Source organism: Rhinolophus sinicus, linkage group LG06, assembly GCF_036562045.2.
Source record: "Rhinolophus sinicus isolate RSC01 linkage group LG06, ASM3656204v1, whole genome shotgun sequence".
Classification (NCBI taxonomy): domain Eukaryota; kingdom Metazoa; phylum Chordata; class Mammalia; order Chiroptera; family Rhinolophidae; genus Rhinolophus; species Rhinolophus sinicus.
In genome coordinates, this window is record NC_133756.1 from 91,605,287 (window position 1) to 91,628,405 (window position 23,119).

At 37.8% G+C, this 23,119-nt stretch overlaps 1 long non-coding RNA gene across 1 annotated transcript; it reads left to right on the forward strand.

The window, feature by feature from the left end:
* The first annotated feature begins 13,339 nt into the window (after window positions 1-13,339).
* LOC141566985 (uncharacterized) lies at window positions 13,340-15,139 on the forward strand. The gene is made up of 3 exons (XR_012497786.1): window positions 13,340-13,455; window positions 14,855-15,000; window positions 15,083-15,139. It is a non-coding gene; the product is annotated as an uncharacterized LOC141566985 (long non-coding RNA).
* Window positions 15,140-23,119: the final 7,980 nt, after the last annotated feature.

Consider the following 23,119-nt stretch of genomic DNA (forward strand, 5'->3'; position numbering starts at 1 on the left):
TGTGTGTGATCTGAACTCTAGTCTCAGCAGATTTCCACTATATTCTACAGTATTGTTAGCTAGAGTCACCATGTTGTATGTTAGATCTCTAGACTTATTCATCCTACTTGTTCATCCATAAGTACTTGTACAGCCTCTTCCATGTGAAATGTGAGGTCCCAGCTGTCAGATCTCAACTCACATGCTCCTTCAAGTACTGAGCTGGCGATTTATTGTCAGCTCAGTCTCTCCTGCAGCATTCACAGGAGCCCACGGTGCCAAGAAAGGAGTACATGAGCTGAGCTTCAAGGGAGCGGTGCACAGGGCAGTGATGAATACATCCCATTCCAAATGGACTGAGCTGTCTGCATTTTCTGCAAAAGACTTCTGGTGTGCAGGTGGGCTTTCCCTTTATGGAAGCAAGTGGCCCCAAGGCCTAAAGGAAGGAGCTGTCCCAGGTGCGGTGGGGACGAAGGCTCTTGTAGTAGCTCCAGATGCCGGCCTGTGAATGGGGAACTGCCCATGTGGTCACATGAGCATACCCTGCAATTGCCAAGCAAAGCAAGAGAAAGGGATGCCGGGCTTGGGGGAGCTTGGAGGGTGTGGTGGTGCCATTGAAGGAAGGTCTCCTTCCTCTCTTCAGTGCAAATTGCTTTGGGGAGACACCGAAGGGCCACATGGCTGTTACCAAGTCTCAGGCTCCCACAGTACCCTGGGTGTAGGGCTGGCAGCCTTAGCCCCTGTCACATGGACAAGACACATCATGTGGCTTCTCAGAGTACACGCAGCAGAATCTGGGGGTGCAGTCTGGCTCCACACTTCCTCCCCCAGTTATGTCCCTTCTCTGAGCCTCAGTCTCGCCCTCTAAAATGGGGACATCAGTTGCGACCTTAACAGGGTTAATCCCTTGAGGATTAATTTGGGTAACGTGAGTGGCCCAGCCTGTAGCCGGCCCTCAGCAGACACCGCTTGAACCCGTTTGGATCTCCACTTTAGACTGGACTCTCACAGTGTTATCTGGAAGTTCTTCCTGGAAGCTAGCCTAAATCCACGTTGTTGCAGTTCCAGGATGCTCCGTTTCCCAGCTGGAATGAACAATCAGAACTTTTCTGATAGCCAGTGACAGGAATCCCAACGTGGCTTCAATAAGCAAACAATCAAAGCAGGAAGAAATAATTGATGTAACCAGGAATTCTAAAGACCGAGGGCTTCAGACAAGGCTTTACCTAGGTGCTCGATGATGTCAGCAGGAACCATCTCTCTCCTTACCTATTGGCTTTGCCTCCTTCCCTCTGTGCTGGTGTCATTCTCAGGTGGGCTTTCCCTTTATGGAAGCAACATGGCTTCCAACAGACACTGGATGATGTCATATCCCCTCAGGATCCCAATGGAATTTGAGCTTCACTGGTCCCAGGATCCCAACACGAAGGTTGAACCCAAGGACCCGATTGGTCACTGTGGCTGTAGAGGATGGATGATGCTGATTGGCCAGATGACAGCCATGGGACCACCCTGGCCAAGGATACCTGTGAGGTGTTCCCTCTGTTTCTAGGGTGGGAGATAGTGGGATGCCTGAGACAGCAGTGCTGAGTGTCCAGCGCTGTGTTCCTCTGGGCTTGATTTCCTGGGATATACCTGCTCATATCTTCTTTTCACACCCCACTAAGTCCTGTTTACAAAACAATTCATGGCAGCACCTCTTCCCTTCCCAAGGCCCTTATCACCTAGACCAAAAAGGAGCGAGACCTCCAGTTGGAAGACAGGATTTGGGCTCCACTCCCAGCTTCGAGGTCTGCGTTTGGTATGCCATCATATTGTTCATTCAGTCCACCACCGTCACTAAGCACCGACTGTGTGCTACTGTGAGTTTCAGGACTGGTAATTAGTCTGAGAGTGGCCATCACCTGGGAGTCTTCCAAAGAAAATGAATTTCATCTAAGCAAGCATCTGGAGGTAGATTCCAGTCCTACACTCACTGTGTGGCCCTGAGAGATTCCTTCCCCTATCGGGGCTTCTGCTCTATCACCTGCAAAACGAGGCACTAAGGATAGTGAAATCCTGGAACCCCTCAGCTCTGACATACTATGGTTGAGCCTTGAGCATGTCTCTCCAGCTGGGAGTCAGCCCAGGATCTGACGCTTTCTGGACATGTGAGGACCCCAGGTTATAGGGTGCTGGGAGGTTTCCTGATGCCGCTACCGCTGCTACAGAAAATCTCTTTTGGAGTGTTGGTGAATCCCACATCCACCCACCACTAAAAGTCAGGTTTGGGAATCTGAAAGGGAAGTGTAGAGAGGCCACATGGAGGGGAGGAGAGGATGATGTAGAGCTTCCACCGAGCCCATCCATCCTCCACCTTCCTCTCCCTCCCCTCTTCCTCTCCCACCCACCCCCCTTTCTCTGTTGTAGCTGAAATTGCTCCTGACTCCCTGGAAGAACGGAGACCCCTGATATTGGTAAGGGAGGGAGGGACCCCTGTGAGACACATCCAGTGGGGAGGCCCTTCTTTTTCTTCTGCTTCAGGCCTGTTTCTCTTCACTCTTTGAACATTTTGGGACATGAATTGATTGCCCTGGTCACTCTGTCAGTCCTTTGTCAGTTCACTCAGCTGCTCATCACCTCATTAATCTATTTGTTCCCTCTTTTACTTCACTGATGCCTATTTTTCTAAAGCAAGAGGGGAGAGAAACCCAAGAGGCATGGAGGACACCCAAGAACAAACAGAGACTAGAGCAGCTGGACTCTGAAAAGACTGGAGGCAGCAAATGGTAAGACCTGAGAAACTGAGTCAGCTGTGTGCCGTCCACCACGCCTGGGCTGCAGTCATTTATCTTGTTCCTCTTTGCACATCACTAGACCCTCCTATCTTTTAAACCCATTCCTTTCTCTCCATTCCCACCGCTATGATCCTAGACTAAAGCACGCTTTGTTTTTGCCCTGGAAAATTGAAATGGCTTCCTAATTTTTCTCCCGACATCTAGTACTCTTTCCCATATTCTGTCTGTTCTCCTCACTATAGCCAGAGTGATTTTGATTTTTGATTTTTGAAGTGCTAGGAAATAATTACAGGAGTAAAGATTTTAGGACACTGCTGTCAAGGATACCAGTGTGTTTCCTCAAATCACCACATGCTTGGTGAAATGCTGGTTCAGGTGCAGATGAAAGAGTCTAGGAAACCCTCTTGGGCATCTCCCACTCTGAGCTCAGATGCCCTCAGGAGTTCTCATCAACGTTGTCCTGGGCACACTGCCCCTGCCTGCTGTGCTTGCTGATGCTTCCGTGCTCTCAGTCCCCGCCTCTGATAAATTTCTTCTTTAGTAAAATACACTGCTTGTATTCGTTTCCCATCATTATTGTAACGAATTATCACAAACTGATTCTCTTATAGTTCTGGAGGTCAGAAGTCCTCTCATTGTGCCAGTATCAAGGTGTCCTACCCTTCGTAGAACTGTACTTTTTATTACAGGTAATAAAATTACACAGCAGAATTCAAGTTATGATATTTAAAAGGAAATATAAGTAAGTGTTTACACATTGTATTATTATGACATGTTCGCTGCTAGTCTACAATGAAAAATAAAATTAACATTTGAAACTTTGTCAGTTTTACTACTTTGACAGGCTGTAATGCTCAGGATGACTGGTTTATTTAAATTACTTTACAAAATTTTGAACCTTTGAAAATCTATTCTGCAACATTTAGGGAGAGCAAAGCTAGATTTCTTTTCCTAAGAGTCAGGTTTGCTGTTCAATATATTATAAAAGAAGCAATTTTAAAGTACTTGTTTGAATTTCAAAATATATTTTTAAACATCTATAATGGTTTTTACAAGACTAAAAGTTCTGCTATACATTCCTCTTAAAATTCCACTTCTTATATTCATTTTGAGATTAAAGCAGTAACCATTTTATTTTTAAAAGATTTTTATTAAAAAATATAGCTAACATACCACATTATACCGTTTCTGATGTACACCATGGCTGTTCAACATTTATATACCTAGAAAAAGTGATCACCATAATTCCAGCCACCACCTGGCACCGTACTAGTTTATCTCAATATTATTGACTATATTCCCTGTGCTGTATATTACATCCTCATGACTTACTTTTTTAAAAAAATTTATTGGGGTGACAATTGTTAGTAAAATTACATAGATTTCAGGTGTACAATTCTGTATCACATCATCTATAAATCCCATTGTGTGTTCACCACCCAGAGTCAGTTCTCCTTCCATCACCATATATTTGATCCCCCTTACCCTCATCTACCATCCCCTTCCCCACTTACCCTCTGGTAACCACTAAACTATTGTCTGTGTCTATGAGTTTTTGTTTCTCATTTGTTTGTCTTGTTCATCTGTTGTTTTTGGTTTATATACAACATATCAGTGAAATCATATGGTTCTCTGCTTTTTCTGTCTGACTTATTTCGCTTAGCATCATACTCTCAAGATCCATCCATGTTGTCACAAATGTTCCTCTATCATCTTTTCTTACCGCCGAATAGTATTCCATTGTGTATATATACCACAACTTCTTTATCCATTCATCTATCGAAGGACATTTTGGTTGTTTCCATGTCTTGGCCACCGTAAACAAAGCTGCAATAAACATTGGAGCACACGTGTCTTTATGTATAAATGTTTTCAGATTTTTTGGGTAGATACCCAGGAGAGGGATTGCTGGGTCATATGGTAACTCTATTTGTAATTTTTTGAGGAACCTCCACACTGCCTTCCATAACGGCTGCACCAGTCTGCATTCCCACCAACAGTGGATGAGGGTTCCTTTTTCTCCACAGCCTCTCCAACACTTGTTACTATTTGTCTTGTTGATGATAGCTTTTCTGACTGGGGTGAGGTGACATCTCATTGTGGTTTTGATTTGCATTTCTCTGATGATTAGTGATGTTGAGCATTTTTTCATATGTCTATTTGCCATTTGTATGTCCTCTTTGGAGAAATGTCTCTTCAAGTCCTCTGCCCATTTTTCAATTGGGTTGTTTGTTTTTCTGTTGTTGAGTTGCATGAGTTCCTTGTATATTTTGGATATTAGCCCCTTATCGAGGCACTGTTTGCAAAAATCTTCTCCCATTCAGTTGGTTGCCTCTTTATTTTGTCGATGGTTTCTTTTGCTGTGCAAAAGCTTTTAAGTTTGATATAGTCCCATTCGTTTATTTTAGCTTTTACTTCCATTGCCTTTGGAGTCAAATTCATAAAATGCTCTTTGAACCCAAGGTCCATAAGTTTAGTACCTATGTTTTTTTCTATGCAGTTTATTGTGTCAGGTCTTATGCTTAAGTCTGATTCATTTTGAATTAATTTTGGTACATGGTGACAGATAGCAGTCCAGTTTCATTCTTTTGCGTGTGGCTATCCAATTCTCCCAGCACCATTTATTGAAGAGGCTGTCTTTGCTCCATTGTATGTTTTTAGCTTCTTTGTCAAAAATTATCTGTCCATATTTATGTGGTTTTATTTCTGGGTTCTCAATTCTATTCCATTGGTCTATGTGTCTGTTTTTCTGCCAATACCATACTGTTTTGATTATTGTAGCCCTGTAGTACAATTTAAAGTCAGGGAGTGTGATACCTCCATTATTGTTCTTTTTCCTTAAGATTGTTTTGGCTATTCGGGGTCTTTTGTGGTTCCAAACAAATCTGATGATTTTTTTGTTGTATTTCTTCAAAAAATGCCATTGGGATTTTGATGGGGATTGCATTAATTCTGTATATTGTTTTGGGTAATATGGCCATTTTAACTATGTTGATTCTTCAAATCCATGAGCACGGAATATCTTTCCATTTCTTTGTGTCTTCTTCAATTTCTTTTAAAAATGTCTTATAGTTTTCAGCATATAGGTCCTTCACATCCTTGGTTAAGTTTATTAACTTATTTTTTTTATGTACCTGGAAATTTGATCCTCTTATCCCCCTTTATGTCCCCCCCACACACACACCTTTTTTAAGATTTCAATTACAGTTAACATTATTTTGTATTAATTTCAGGTGTACAGCATATTGGTTAGACATTTGTATAATTAAGGAATAATCCCCCTGAGTAGTCTAGTACTCAACTTGCACTAAACCTAGCTATTACCACATTACTGACTATGTTTCCTGTGTTTTATTTTCCATCCCCTTGACTGTTTTATAACTACCAATTTGTACTTCTTAATCACTTCACCTTTTTCACTCTGACCCCCAACTCCCTCCCATCACCCCTATAAGTCTGTACCCATCTGACACCATACACAGTTATTGCAATATTATTGGGTCAATAATATACCCAACATCCCCATCACAACTTTGTAACAACCAATTTGTACTTCTAATCCCTTCCCCTTTTTCACCCATCCCCTCAACTCCTCTCCCATCTGGCAACCATCAGAATATTCTCAGTATTTATGAGTGTGTTTCTGGTTTGTTTGTTTGTTTGCTTCTTTTGTGCTTTAGATGCCACCTATAAGGGAAATCACACTGCATCTGTTTTTCTCTGTCTGATATAGTCCACTCAGCATAATACCCTCCAGGTCCATCCATACCACCACAGATGGCCAGAACCCATTTCCTCCATGGCTGAGCAATATTCCATTGCAGATATGTACCACCCACTCTTTATCCATTCATTCATTGATGGACACCCAGGCTACCCCCACAATCTTGGCCATTGTAAACAATGCTGCAATAAACATATGGATATACATGTCTTTTCAATGTAGTGTTTTGGGTTTCTTCAGCTAAATACCCAGAAGTGAGATTATTGGGTCCTTTTTTGTCTCTTGTTATAGGCTTTGTTTTAAAGTCTACTTTTTCTGATATAAGTATTGCTATTGCTGATTTTTTCCCCCATTTCCATGCAATAATTTTTTTCATCCCTTTACTGTCAGTCTGTGTGTGTCTTTCAATCTGAAGTGAGTTTCTTGTTGGTAGCATATGTAATGGTTTTGTTTTCTTTTCCATTCAGCCACCCTATGTTTTTGATTGGAGTATTTAATCCATTTACCTTCAATGTAATTGTTGATAGATATGTAGTTGTTGTCATTTAATTGTCCCCCCCCCCTTTTTTTGGTCTTAAAGTAGTTCCTCTAACAAACACTCCTTGTAATACTGGTTTGGTGGTGATGAACTCCTTTAGCTTTTTCTTGTCTGGGAATATCCTTATTTGTTCTTTGATTTTAAATGATAGCCTTGTTGAATAGAGATGTCTTGGCTATAGACCCTAGCTTTTCATTACTTTGGCTTTTCATCACTGCCAATTCCTTGTGGCCTGCAAAGTTTCTATTGAGAAATCAGCTGAAAATTTTATGGGGGTCCCTTGTAAGTTACTAGTTCTCTTTTTCTTGCTACTTTTAGGATTCTCTGTTTGTACTTTGCCATATTAATTAAAATGTGTCTGGTGTGGGCCTTTTTGGGTTCATCTTTTTTGGGAATCTCTGCACTTCCTGGGTTTGCGTGTCTATTTCCTTTGCCAGATTAGGAAAGTTTTCAGTCATTATTTCTTCAAATAGGTTCTCAATTCCTTGCTTTCTCTCTTCTTCTTCTGGTACACCTATGAAGCAAATGTTGTTATGCTTAGTGTTGTCCCAGAGCTCTCTTAAACTATAGTCATTTTTTAAAATTCATTTTTCCTTTGGCTGTTCTGATTGGGTGTTTTCTGCTACTTTGTCTTCCAAATTGCTGATTTGATTCTCTGCTTCACCTACTCTGCTGTTGATTTCTTCTAGTGCTTCTTCATTTCTTTATTGCATTCTTCACTTCTGACTCATTCTTTTTTATGGTTTCTGTGCCTTTTTTTATGCTTGCTATCTCATTGTTGAAGTTTGCACTAAGTTGTTTGAGTATTATTATAACTAGTATTTCGAACTCTGTATCTTGTAGGTTGCTTGCCTCCATTTTGTTTAGTTTTTTTTTCTGGAATTTTCTCCTGTTGTTTCATTTGGGATGTATTTCTTTGTTTCCTCATTTTGCTTCTCTGTGTTTGTATTAGGAAGATCTGCTACATTTTCCAGTCTTGCCTGGTGGCCTTATGTAGTTAGGTGTCCTATGGGGCCCAGTGGTACAGTCTCCCTGGTCACCTACACCAGGTACTCCTGGAGTGTCCCTTGTGTGGGTTGTGTGTGCCCTCCTGTCATAGTTGAGCCTTGATTGCTATTGGTATGTCTGTGGGTTGGATGGACCCTCAGGTTGACTGGCTGTGGGGTTTGGCCATGTCCACAGCTTACTGGCTGCTGTGTAGGAGACTTACCATGCAGGGTGAGATTCACCCCAATAGGCTCGGGTTCCTGTTGAGATCACCCTTTTGTTGTGCCACTTGTGAAGCTAATTGGGTGGTACTCTGCTGTGGTCTGAAGCCAACCTCCAAGTATGTTGGTTCTGGAGCCTCTTGGAAAGGGTTCTGGAGAAGGCCAGGTCAGCCAATGCCTGTGACCTGCTGGGGACAACCTGATAGGAGCTAGAAAGTGATCTATGGTTGTTACTTCCTGTGCTGGACCTGAATGCACGTGGCAGAGTTCATGCTATGAACCGAGGATGGCTGCCACCAGTACTGGGTCGGGGTAGCTCCAAAAAAGGCCAGGACACACCAAGGCCTGGTTGCTGGCTTCCATAAGGTTCAGTATTATTAAAGCCTTGTTTGGCACAGACGGAGTTTGGTGTGGCAGGGTTTCAGTGAGTCAGCAGTGTGGAGCAAGTTGGGCTCACCAGACCAATCCAGATTCAGATATGGCCATGAGCATGGGGGAGGAGGGCTCAACACTGGAAAGATAGCACCTGCCTGTCAGCTGCACAAGAAAGGACCCCACACAGGGAAAATGGCAACTATGTTCTAGAGTCATCACCTCAAAGTCACACACCTCAGGTCTGACCCCTGAATGTCTCCAACACCCCTGCCCACCAAGTCACTGTCCCTCCTCTGGAGCCCAGGGTGAGTGCTTAGGGCAAATCTTCACAGGCCATTTAAGAGGATGTCTGGATTTCCAGAGGCCTTCCATCTGGCCTAGGCAGTCAAAATCTGCTCTGTTTCTCACAGCTAGATGTTGTGCTCCGGACTGGGCAGGCTGGTATGGGGTTGGGGTCCCTTGCTCCTCTGTGGGGAAGCTCTGTGGCCAAGATATGCCTCCCAATTTTCATCCGCCACATGGAACTTTGGTGCCAGCCTGTTTAATATCTCCATTCCTTCTAGCAGTCTCAACGTGACTTCTTTATATCCTTAGTTATAATTTCTGTTCAGTTAGACTTCAGATAGTTCTCCAGGTTGATTTTTCTATAATCTAGTTGTAATTCTGATGTGTAAAAAGCATGAAGTAAACACAGTGTTTTCCTATGCCATCATCTTGGATCTCCCGTGGCATTGTTCTCAATGAGTAACCATTTTAAAAGATACTAGTCAAAAAGATCTCTATTTTGATCAGTGTATCAGGCTTCCAAAGTCTTTTTAATTTAATTTTAAATAATCCCAAACAATCTAAAATAACACAACTATTGCCACATACACCAGCATTTTCCAAACTGTGTTATAGGTAATATACACTATTGATAATTTTGAACTAAAGTGTTATTTATAAATACATAAGAAAAGCAAAATGTATTATGTATGCTTTGTTATTATGCAATGCTAAATTTATTTTAAGAAAGAAATAGTATACCAGATGCAAGAATGCCTAGAAGTTGCATGAAAACATTTGATTCCTTTTGTATTTAATAAAAGAAAAATGATATAATTCTGATAAGTGGTTACTTTTATTGTTATAAAATTTTCATAAAATTATACTAAGTATTGATTACTTCATCAACATGACCACTATTTATAGTCTGCTTTACACCAAGTATAAGTGTTTTATCAATAAATTATTATTTAAAATTTTTTCCATGAAAAATTAACTGTCAAACAGTACTGTAGTGAAAGGAATTGCTTTCAAACCAAAATATAAAGTCAATGATTTGATTATTTAAAACACCCCATTTCAAAACAAGGGAAATATCTGGCAGTGTTTGCAGTTGTACTAATTCAGACGGGTGCTATATTTCGGTTACACTCATGTGTGATTACGTTTTAAATGAAAAAGGCAGCAGTTGAATTCCCCTCCCCAGTGAAGTGAAAATTGTAGATTTGGTGTCTTTGTGTTTACAATAAAGATTGCTGACAGTAATAGAAACAGTTTACCTTTACGCAAAGGAGGTTTATTTCAAGTGGCAAAGTTCACTAAAAGTTTAACTGCTTTTTAAGAATAACTCTCTGCATATAGTGTTAAAAAATATGACTTCTCTAGAGCAGGGGTTGGCAAGCTTTGACAAAGGGCCAGACGGTAAATATTTTAGACTTTGCCTAAACAGTGACCTCTGTTGCATGTACTCAACTCTGCCCTGTTAGCCAAAAGCAGCCACAGATAAAAGGTAAAAGAAGGAGCATGGCTGTATTCCAGTCAAAGTTTATTTATGGACACTGACATTTGAATGTCATATAATTCTTATGTCACACTCTTGTATTCTTGTTTAGAATTTTTTCAACCATTTCAAAATATAAAAACCATTCTTAGTTTGCAGGTCCTATAGCAGAGGCTCTGGGCAGAATTTGGCCCATGGTTGTGGTATGCCCAGCCCTGTTCTACAGAGCAAAGGGTAAATCAGCCCTTCTTAGAGACTGTCATTCCAAAATGAATTGATGGTATGAGCCATGTGCCAGAAAATGTGGAAGCTACAGCCAAAGAAAACAAAAACCAAATTACCGAGGGCTGTCCAAAGCGTGAAGGAATCAAGGCCTCACCCAAGATGCCTTCCTGCCCCACTCATGCATGAACACCTCAAATGGTGTCCTCAGCAACCAGCAGTAAGGGAAGACGGTCTACACCCCACACCCACAGGCCTGCCTCTGCAGGGAATCCATCTGGTTCTGAGCAGCATTTATTGGTTCATCAAGTCGCTGCTACCTACCACAGTCCCTAGAAAGGCAGGAAGCTGCCTTTCCACCCCATCTCCTGTGCTCGGGGTCCAGTGACTTGGTCCAGCTTCTCTCACTGCTAATGGCTCAGCAGACTGTAGCAGCTGATTTGTGCTCTGTCTACACAAAGGGGGTTAGTGCTATGACTGGCGCTTAGAGCTCACAGCCATGGTCTATGAATGTCTCTGGCATTTCAATTCACCAAACATCTTACAGCTGACACTTGAACAAGGGGCACCAACACCCTGCACAATCAAAAATCCGCATATAACTTTTGACTCCCCCCAAATTTAACTACAAATAGCCTACTGTTGACTGGAACCCTTACCAATAACATAAATAGTCGATTAACATATATTTTGTATCTTATATGTATCATACAGTGTATTCTCACAGTAAAGTAAGCAAGAGAAAAGAAAATGTTATTAAGAAAATCATAAGAAAAAGACATTTACAGAACTGTACTGTACTTATCGATACTGTAAGTTCACATGTCTGTTTACAAGATGAATCACCTGTCAGTACCTACATCAATATTGTCTTTCATGATACAAACACTGTAGATGTTATATGTATTACTAACACTAGAAAATGAAAAAATGATAGGTATAATTCAGATTTATTTACAGGTATAACGATTCATGCATGACAATGAAGAAGCAAAGATATCATTACTTTTGTTAGCCTAGTGTCATCGAAATGACTGCGGAATTCACAGTAGCCTCACCTATATAGCAGTGAATGAATCATTATAAAATTTTTAGTGCATGCAATATTACAGTTTTATTCATAACTTGGTATTGGAAAATGTTACTTAAAGAAAAAACTTATCTGTGATGATAGGTAGATACATAGTTTCTCCAATTATGAGAGAGGCATACTGTATGGTAATGTAATTCTTTGAAAGCCAAGTTATAAAAGAGTAAGAAAACTAACACATTATCAATATCATATTAAGTATCCCTCACCTTACGCTTATGGTAGGATAGGCTTTCCACTTCAGATGAGTCTTGCACATGATGCTCTACACGATGAATACTTAGGCAATGATGATGCTGGTCATGCCAACACAAAAGCATCTCATACAGTTCTTGCCATACGGTTATTAGATTTTCACATGAGGACACATGCACGTACACAATGAATAAGTTTATTAACTGCAGGGCAGGATGAGAAATTACTTTGCCCCCAAAAAGAAAAATGTCTGGATGCTTTTAATTTTGCAGTTCCATAATTTTGTCCTCTCTTGTTTTTCTGTTATTCCTCTAATTTTTACGACTCCATGTTGATTGTGGTAATCAGCATCACTTCATGATTAAGAGTATACTGGGGGTACCAAAAAAAAATGTGTACAGGTGGACACTTTGGTCAACGGTGCTCAAGCTGTAGTTCACTGAAATCAGAAGAGTCTGGACGCTGATGGTAACCACTTTGAGCACCTCTTGTAATTGCAGAAGTCAAACATGACGTGTTCATCTTTTGTTATCGGTATATGTTCAGTATTACAATTAAAATTTTTTTCCTTTCTTAAATGTGTATACATTTTTTTTTGGCACCCTCTGTAGATTGTTGGACTGCAGTAGTTGGATTCAAGTTCCAGTGTTGCCACATACGAGCTGTGTCAATTTGGCAAAGTTAGCTTTCCTCTCTGTGCCCCAGGTTCCACATATCTAAAAGGGAGATAATAGTACCTGTATTTAGGTTGTGAGAATTAAATGAGTTTTATGTGAAAAGTACTTAGAGCAGTGCTAGGTACACGGTGAATGTTATGTAACTATTATTCTTGCTATTATTGCTGCTGCTGCTGTCATTAATATATTTCCTGTAGCTGACCAAGTTACTTGAAGTGGTAATATATACTCATGAATATGTATATATCATTTTCATCATTTAAATGGAAAATATCTGCAAGATAGATTTATATATATATTTTAAGGTCCAGTATCAAATAGATTTTCAATTGGTTCTTTTCACATTTGTTATGTCTTTGCACAAACATATGTGAACGTGAGCATTCCAAACACATACCACTAGTTCTGAAATTTAACCTTAGCACTATAGAGGAAGTAACATTTTCCATGTATTACCATATTTAATTTTTACAACAAGCACTTGAAATTTGTACTATCATTTTTGCTATTTTACTGATTAGAAAACAGGTAAATAAATAACAGAGCTGGATTTCCAATCCAGTTATGTTTGATTCTGAAACACACCTTCTTTACCATTGTTTACCATATTTAAATATACTGCTTCCCTGAAGTATTCAAGTGAATGTAGGCCTAAGAAATTGATTTCATTTTTTAGTGTTTGTATTTAACATTTTTTGTTGTATATATGCCACTTGGTATACTAATAATTGAAATGTCTGCATATTTTGTTCTTTTATCCTAGCTCATGCTTGATACATGGAATGAGTCGATATTTTCAAATATAAAAAATAGACTCCAAGATAGTGCAATGAAGCTGGTACATGCTGAAAGATTAGGAGAAGCTTTTGATTCTCAGCTGGTCATTGGAGTAAGAGAATCCTATGGTATGTTCTGAACTTACATGGTCATAATTTTCTTTTCATGCAAATTCTAAGACAGTAGAGTAGTACTATCAAAGTTATGTTATTAGCATATAGTCACATCAACTCGTAGATGCTTTTAAGAGTACATAAAAGGTATGAATTCTGCTTTAAGAAAACTACAAAAATTCATATTCATGTGGTTAATATGTATTTTCTCCATCTCATTTCTTGGCTGGTGAATCTTTTTACCAATTTCAATTAGAGAAATGTAAACTTGAATCTATAGCTTATGACAGGTAACTGGTTCTGTACTTATATTTTTAGGACAGAAATTAATTCCATGTATACATTTCTCTCTCTGAACTTTTCTGTTTCTGACAATGACATTCTTATTTGTTTTTCAAACAGATATATTGTTCCCTCTGACTAGAATATTCTTCCTCCTCCCTTTTTATCTTCTAACTCATCCTCATCCTCTATTTCCTTTGGAGGCCTTCCCTAATTCTCAGACTAAGTTAGGTCCTCTCATAGTGCTCTGTAGTACCTGTGCCTCCCTGTCATAATACTTTAGTGTAATTAACTGCATTGTTGACACTGTGTCTTTACTGAATATGGAACGCCTGGCACAAAATCGATGTTGATAAGAATTTTTATATTCATGAACCTTTAGTTATCTTTGACTTGCTTTCTCCCTTGCCTTCATATTTCTTTAAGTATCAAGTCTAGATTTTCATTAGCCATGTCCCTGAAATTTATTTTTATTTCAACTGCCACCACGTTATACTCTACTTCTGGAATTTTGAAACAGTCTTCTTATAGTGATCATATTGCTATCATTTTACCCATATACTATTCACAAGTTTAATTTTCAGCTACTATTTTGTGGGCATTTTTCTTACCCATTTAGTGGTACACCATGCTAAATTCTGATTATTTAGCCTGAGATTTGAGGCACTCCACAACCATTCCTAACTTTCCATCCTACCTTATCTTCTATTAACTTTATAATCCACTCAGACAACCTAATCATTATATCTTGACTTGGCCTTGTGCTTTTTCTACTTCTGAATATTTACTTGCTTTACTAGTCTATGTAAACCCTGGTTTATTCCTTAAGGCTCATTTCAAATCCCATCTCTTAGGTGAATGGTTTCTTGATATAGTTAAAAGTCAGTGTCTTTCTTACTCAAAAATAAAATAGTCCATGTAATCTATACTGTTTGTCACTTTAATACTTTGTGCTTTTTAAATCTTTTAAAATTTTTTATAGAGGAGATTTTGTTCAAGATGTTTTTATGTTTTCTTGAGCATTGTCATAAACCCTTGCACATGACTCCTCAGTATCTGTTATTTCATTTATTGTCCTCAAAATACTGATTTGAATCATAATTAGAGTAAAATTTTATTTTCTGTTTTTCAGTTAACCTTTGTTCTAATCCTGAGGATAAGCTTCAAATTTATAGGGACAATTTTGAGAAGGCATACTTGGATTCAACAGAGAGATTTTATAGAACACAGGCACCCTCGTATTTACAACAAAATGGTGTACAGAATTATATGAAATATGTAAGTCAGAACTTAGTACATGTGATAATTTGAGCTATTCTCTTGATGTTCTTAAAATGATTGCTATTTTGCTTCTGGACAGGCAGATGCTAAATTAAAAGAAGAAGAGAAACGAGCACTACATTATTTAGAAACAAGACGGGAATGCAACGCTGTTGAAAGCAGTAATTTTTTAACTGTATATTCTATGGGATCATTTGACGTACAGTAGCCCAGGGGTGGCAAATACATAATGCAAGTAACTTTATTCATCTTTTCTCATGTCTGACCAACATTACTAATTGATTATAGTATTCTTTCCCAATGAACCAAAGCACAGTTTTCATAGGCATCTGATTCAGAAATCATTGTTTTACAGACCTGATGTGCAAGATAAAAATCTATTTGACATCCCTGCTCTAGACTTTACTATATTTATTGTACTTAATTTCTAATCAGTCTCCTTTTATTATGTGTTCTGCATATCTAAAGTCAACAATTTCATTGACTTTCCTATGGCAAGAAAAATATGCTCCCGAGAGGTAGTTGGTTCTCACTATTCACAGTGATTATGTTCTATAAAGTGGCTGTGAACACTGAATTAGTGAGTACCGACCATTGCTACTAGAGGGTATTTCTTCTCTCGGGAAGATATTTTCAAAGTTCATCTTGTTGTGAGATAAAATACTATTTGATAAGGGAACATTAGTCTTTACATTGCTTTATTTAGTTCATATTGTTAAGTTCAATGTTAAAAAACTCAAACAAACTGATCAGAGGTAGTAGCCATGCTACAATGTCTGTCCCAGGTGTTTTCTTTTACATGGAAAATGACCTGAGGGTTTTAATAAGGAAAACATAGCAATAATTATTCTTCCAGTTCCCTTCAGTTTTTGGAGCCTATGAAGTAGATTTAGATTTACATTTAAAGAAGTAACATTCCAGTTCGCCTACAAGCAAACAATTTTCTTTTTTGGTTTTTCACTTTTCTTTTGCATCCTCCATCTTGAATGGTAGTCATGTTTACTCTTTGTTCAGGAGTCAGGTTGGTTTGGGCCTTTTCCCCCTTGTTTTTGTTTTGCTTTGCATTGCTTTTCATAATGTGCAGTATATTTCCTCTTTCAAAGCTTAATATAACTTTGGTATTGGCCAGAAAAGAGGGCTAACTTAGTGGTTGTTGATAGAAGTTCTCTGTAAAAATTTAAAGCCAGGTTTGGGCTTCTTTCAGTAGGCAGGGGAGGCAATTGAATGTTAAACAAGTGTATCATGCTCAGTTATCCCTCAGAAAGATTAATCTAGTGACAGTGAGAAAGTTTAATTGGAGTGGGGAAGAGCTGGAAATAGGAAGTAGGAGGTTTTTGCAGTGATTGAAGCAACATATTAGGAGTACCAAGAAGGATTACAGTAATGGGAATGGAAAGGACAGGATAGAGAGAAAGACTTCCAGAAGTAGAACAGTGTCTCATATGGATGGGGCTAGATATTGGAGAGAATTGAGTCAATAATGTTTCTGAGGTTTCGGCTTGGGAGAATTGTGCTGCTACAGAGAGATCAAGCATAATAAATCTTAGTAGTGAGGGAGAAAGATGAGTTTAGTTAGAGGGATTTGAGTATTTTGAGTTGATTGTGCCCGTATCATCTGGGTGGGGATGTCAGTTTTGTAAGATAGAATTATTCTTTTCTTCTACTCTATTTATACAGCTTACTTGTAGCATATCCATATTAAACTTACAGAAATTCATCTATAGAGGTCCAACTAAGAGAGAATAAGAGAACAGGAAAAAGAGAATGAGAAAGGTAGAGATAAACAAATGCACATGACAACTTGTACAAAACAGTTGTCTCCCTTTTTACTTTAAAACACATCACACACACACAACTTGAAATAATGTGAATTTGCTCTTCCACAGTTACCAAATAGTGTATCTCATCAGCTGAGTGATTCTAGAATTTAAAAATAAGTTTTTGTTTTGTTATTTTTCAACAAAGACCTTATGTGGAATATAGCATGATTCCAAAGAATTTGTACTTTATTGGAATGTAGGTCGAATTGGGTGGTTTGTTTTTATTTTGTTTTTATTTTATGCTCCTTTTGATTGAAGTATGACACACATACTGAAAAGTGCACAGAAATCTCAAGTATGTAATTATGAGAATTATCACAAAGTTAATATACCCATGAAATCATCAGAAAAAAAGAAGAATTAACAGCAATTCAGAAACTTTCTATCATAACCCCCCACAAGGATAATTAATCATCTTTTTCTTCAAAGCTTGTCACTTTCCTAACTTAACAACATAGATTAATATTAATCAGTGACCACTATACAGTTTATATGGCAGAGGAGACATCAAGCACCAAAACTGTAGAATTAATTATGACACTGCGAATTTAAGGCTTAATGCAGATGCATTTCTATATTATATAACTTACTGAGCTAAGGCCATTACATACATAATATTTGTTATATATTTGTTAATATACAGTTTTTGTTTCCCAAGAGAATCATGTGTTAAAATGAAGTATGTTGTAATGGAAGGAACAGTAAACAAAAAAAATCTCCATATCCTGGGTTCTAATTTAATATGAATAAAATGTAAACACTATTATTTGAATACCTAGTAAGAAACAAATCACTTTCCACACTACAACTATTGAAAACAGATTTACTGTCCTAAATTCTCTCTTAGAGGAATTATCAGCCATTGGAATGTGCTATGCTGTATCTTTTTGTTTTTATTAAATGTATTGGGGTGACAATGGTTAGTAAAATTACACAGGTTTCAAGTGTACAGTTGTATAGTACATCATCTATCTATCACAACTATATCTTAATGCTTTAGTCTGTACTTACCTATTAGGCTATTCTTATTAATGGAGGAAAATTACATATCAGTTCATATGGGGCTATACAATAATGCACACCTGAATTTAAGATTAAAATATGTATGTTTTTGGCACTTAAATTTTCCTCCGAAAATTAACAAATTATTATGGTTTATCAATTACTGTCTTTGAATTTAGTTAGTATGAGTCAGTTAAGATCTTAAACCTGGTTGGTGTTCAGTATATGCAGGAGAACAAGTTTCTGGACGGTTAATAGAGCACATCTCACCTAGGTAGTACCCAGTTGTGAGGCGAGGTCTTATAAAGGTCAGATGTTCATTTCAAGTAATGTTCATATAGTGCTTAGCAGCTTACTGAAAATTTCAGTTGTTTATAAGAGTTCTATTTCATTCTTTAGGGTATTCCAAGCATCTGACTATATCATTTGCAAATAATGATGCTTCTTCCTTTCTAATGTTAACATCTCTTTCCTTCAATGGACTAAATTCACCTATAATTAAGTGGTTAATTTTAGAAAAATGTTTATAACATTGGGGATCCTTGTTGTCTTCCAGTCTTTGATGGGAATGCTTCTACATTTTCACCATTAAGCATGGTACTGTTTTTTGGCCTGATGATTGCATTTTATTATGTTAAGAGAGTATTCACTTATTCTTCTTTTATTAAAGAGTATTATCAGGCCTGCATTTCTATTTTTAATTACAGGAGAGCAACTTAGCCCCACTCAGATCCAGTTATATACACAATTCTAATAAGCTTGGTTGCCATTGATGGGCCTGTAGCAGAGAGCAGCACTATAGTAGTAAAACCAAGTAAGAGGTTTCAGAGCTATGCTGCCGAAGAGGCACTATTGACAGCAAAAAGTGATACATAACAGTAAGAAAAGAGTGAGGAAAAAAAATTTTAACCAAAATAACGTTTTTCTATGGCTATTAGTATTTTAGGTAATAGTCCAACATACCTTGGTAATCCCTGAGGGCAATTAGTATTTATTATGCACCTAAAATATGTCAGGCCTTGTGGATGTTGGGGATAAAGGGACAGATCTGGTCCCTGCCTTCAGAGCAACACTGGAATAAAATGCATTGTTTGTACAACAGAGTAATGGAATAGAGAGGGAATCGGTGATGGCAAGCCTTCATCTCGTCACAGTAATTAGGGCACTGATAGGGAGGCAGTGTATTACAGTGGTTAGGGCATACTATTGGAACTAGACCGGGATTTGATTTCCGTTGTCATTTTACCAGCTATTGGCCCTTTGGCAAGTTAGTCAATCTCATTAATCCTTGTTTTCTCCACTATAAAATGGGATAATACCCACTTATGTTGTCAGAGTTTAACGAAATACTATACAGAAAACATTTAAGTACTGTGCATGGCATGATCGTTTTACTGTTAGGGCTCTGGTTTGGAGAAAGTTGCTTACTGGTTCTAAGACAGGTAGGAACTAATTTCCTGTCTCTAAGAAACATTGATAAAACTGAATTAGAACTAGGTCACAAGTCATAAATTATTAACTTTAAAGTGGAGTACTGGTTAACATTTAGTATTTCAGTATTAAGGGTGGTATCCAAAATGTCAAGGTGAATTGGCCTGATTCTTCATTGTTCCGTGTAAAGAGTTACTTGTGTAACTAATTTAGAAATGAAGCAAGTACTACTAGTTATAATGGTTAAATAAGCAAACAACGACAACAACAACAAAACTAAACCAAGCTGGAAAGACCAAGAGAAATGAATTTTTAGAATAACCTACCACACATGGAATGAATTAATTCTTGAATACATTACAGATGTCCATACATGGTTAATGACTTAGCTGATAATGGTAAGGTCGAATCTGAAAATAGAGAAAACTAGGATAATTTTTAGTTCAACTTCTACTTTACAGCTGAGGCAAAACAAATTATTACTTACATAGAATTACATAACTAATGAAAACTAAAACTGTTCCTGTTGCTTTTTACTAAATTTCAATGACGTAGAACTAATTAACTGTTCAAGTTGAATATAAGTAAAAGGAGACTACTCCATCACTTAGCCTCCCTATCCCACCTTTCATCTTCATTCATTCAACAAATACTGAGTGCCCTCTGTGTTTTATGGCAGGTATCATCTTTGAAGAGTTTTGCTATAGAGGAAGGTAAAACATCAAGCACATTGATAGTTAAAGTGTTTCACCTTGCACACCTCTGGGGAGAGATTGCTATGGATTTAAACATTGTGCTCATCTCAGGTAAAATACAGCAGTTGATGGCATATGGCAAAACGTTCTTGTCTTCACGGAAGCTAGCAGAAGGAGACAGAAAGGGAATACAAGGTGAAAGAGATGGTTTATCACTATCCTTTCCATTCAAGATGTATTTTTCAAATAACAAGAAGATATTTAGGGTTGACTGTAGTACATGAAATGTCGGTATTGCAGAATGCACATCAACAGAAATTGACAGAAATAACTCATTGGCGTTGGGAAGAATTTCGTGACTATGAAGAACGAATTGAAAGAACTGGAAAATCTGTTACAACAATGTTATTAATTTCATTAATTTAACATATTAGATGACATAATTAAATGACAAACCTAGCACTGTAAGGTCAGGACACTGATGTAAACTTGGATAAAGTTCTAAAGAATGAGTAAATGGTTAAATCTGCTCATCTGCCATACATTTGCAATGGCACCACTGTTGTCAAACTTCTGCAGAAATGGAAAGATCCTTTTATCTTTGTGATATATAATATTATACGGAAACTTTTTTGCATTGTTTGGTATATTTTCACTTTCTTTCAAACTCAGATATATAGGCTTTTTAGTATTTGATTCAAACAATATCAGTTCTCAACTATGTATTTAAAAATGCTTTGTTTATTATAGTAATATAACTTCTTTATAGACTTAATTTTTTTAATAGCATTTTTAGGTTTACAACAAAATTGAGGAAGTGGTACAGAGATTCCCTTATACTCCCTTCCCTCCCCACCGATGCATATCATCCCCTACCATCAGCATCACTCATCACAATGATACATTTTTCACCAAGGATGAAATGACATTGACACATCATAGTCACCCAAAGTCCTTAGTTTATCTTAAGGTTCACTCTTGGTGTTGTACATTCTGTGGATTTGGACAAATGTATAATGACACATATTCATTATTATAATGTTGTACAGAATATTTTCACTGTCCTAAAAATCCTCTGTGCTCTGCCTGTTCATCTCTGTCTTCACTCCCTGTAACCACTGATCTTTTTATTGTCACCATAGTTTTGTCTTTTCCAAAATTGTTATTGTAGTTGGAATCATACACTATATATATAGCCTTTTTATATTGGCTTCTTTTGCTTAGTAATATGTGTTTACATTTTTTCATGGCTTGATAGCTCATTTCTTTTTAGCACTGAATAATATTCCATTATCTAGATGTATTACAATTTATTAATTCATTCATCTACTAAAATACATCTTGATTGCTTCCAAATTTTGTCAACTATACATGAAGCTGCTATAAACATTCTTGTTGGGGTTTTTGTGTGGATATAAGTTTTTAGCTCCTTTGGGTAAATACCAAGGAGTATGATTCCTGGATCATATGACAAGAGTATGTTTAGTTTTGTAAGAATCACTGCACTGTCTTCCAAAGTGGCTGTACCATCTTGCATTCCCACAGCAATGGATGACAGTTCCTGTTGTTCTACATCCTCACCAGCATTTGGTGTTGTCAGTGTTCTGGATTGGACCATTCTATTAGGTTGGTGCAAAAATAATTGCGGTTTTTGCAATTATTTTTAACCTTTTAAATCACAATTACTTTTGCACCAACCTAATAGCAGGAGTGTAGTATTACCTCATTGTTTTTAGCTTTTCTTTTTAAGCCTTCCAAGCTCTGAAGTCTATGAAGTCTCTTCATTGTATATAGCGAGCTGTCTAACTCTTGGTACTTGACATTTGCTGCGCTTGATTTTATGTTTACGTTCTAGACACTCAGGAATTGCAGTAACTGATCACTCTGTAATCCAGGAGATGCAAAACAGTACTCGAGCTCTACAAACTGAAAAAGTAGAGTCTACAAAAAAAAAAAAAAAAAAAAAAAAAGAAAGAACTGGAGGATAAAATAAAAGACATAAATAACAAATTATCTTCTGCAGAAAATGACAGAGACGTTTTGAAAAAGGAACAAGAACAACTAAATGTGGAAAAAGACAAATAATTAAAGATTGTGAAAGCCTGAAATTGGAATATAGTAAATTGCAGTCTTATGCTATGAAGCAGAGTGATACCGTGACAGAAAAGGAAAGAATTTGTCCACAGAGTACATCAGTAGAAGAAGTGTTCAGACTGCACCAAGCATTGTCTGGTATAAAATGTTTGGAACTTATTTCTCATTGGTGTTTCATTGCATACTCATTGTTTTTAGAGACAACTAGTACTTTGTGGAAATGGAGTATATGTGGAAATGACTACGTGGAGTTTGAATAGAATTGTTTGTTTTAGATTCAGTGCCATCATAGATTATAAATACGAATTCCCTCCTAAAATGGGTTAAATATTGGCTAGGTGTCTCTCAACCTCCCTTCTTCATCCTTTAAGTATTTACATGGAACTCATTGATTTAGGAGGCCATGTAGATTTGTGAGAAATGTTTGTGTAGACATTTTTTGGAGGAGATGTGGGTCTATTTCTGTTAATCTATACAGAACCAAATACTTACAATAATTCATTAGGGCCCAGACCCTCCAGTTAGGGAGTGCAGTCTATCTTCTTAAAAATTCTGTATGACCTTTCTGAATGATTTCCTGTACTTAAGCACACCTGAGAATGATAAGAGCCATAGGTCTTCCACCATTTTCCATGCTCCAGAAGATACCTAGTTATCATACCAGTGTTCTACATTACAAAAAAATAAGTGTTAAATGAAATAGGCCAAACAGCAGTGTACATTCATGCCAGGAAAACACAATGGGAACTCTTTAGCTGAAAAGATGCATTTTATTTTGCAATTTGTCTTCTTCTCACAATATAAACTCTCCCTTTATGAACTCATTCATTCCTTCTCTGGAGGTTTCTAGCCCTTGTGTGCTTGTGAGCCCAGCACCCCCCCTTCCCCCCCCCATCTGTATTTCTCACCTAGTTGTTTATCATGAGCCCCCGACCTGGATGGCCAACTCTCTATAAATTCACAAGTTAGTTTCAAAGTAAAGTCACCATGTCCTCCTCTCTCTTCCTTTCCCTACTTTGGTAATTAGTACCATTTACCAGGCTCCCAAAACAGAAAAGCAAGTCCTACAGGTTC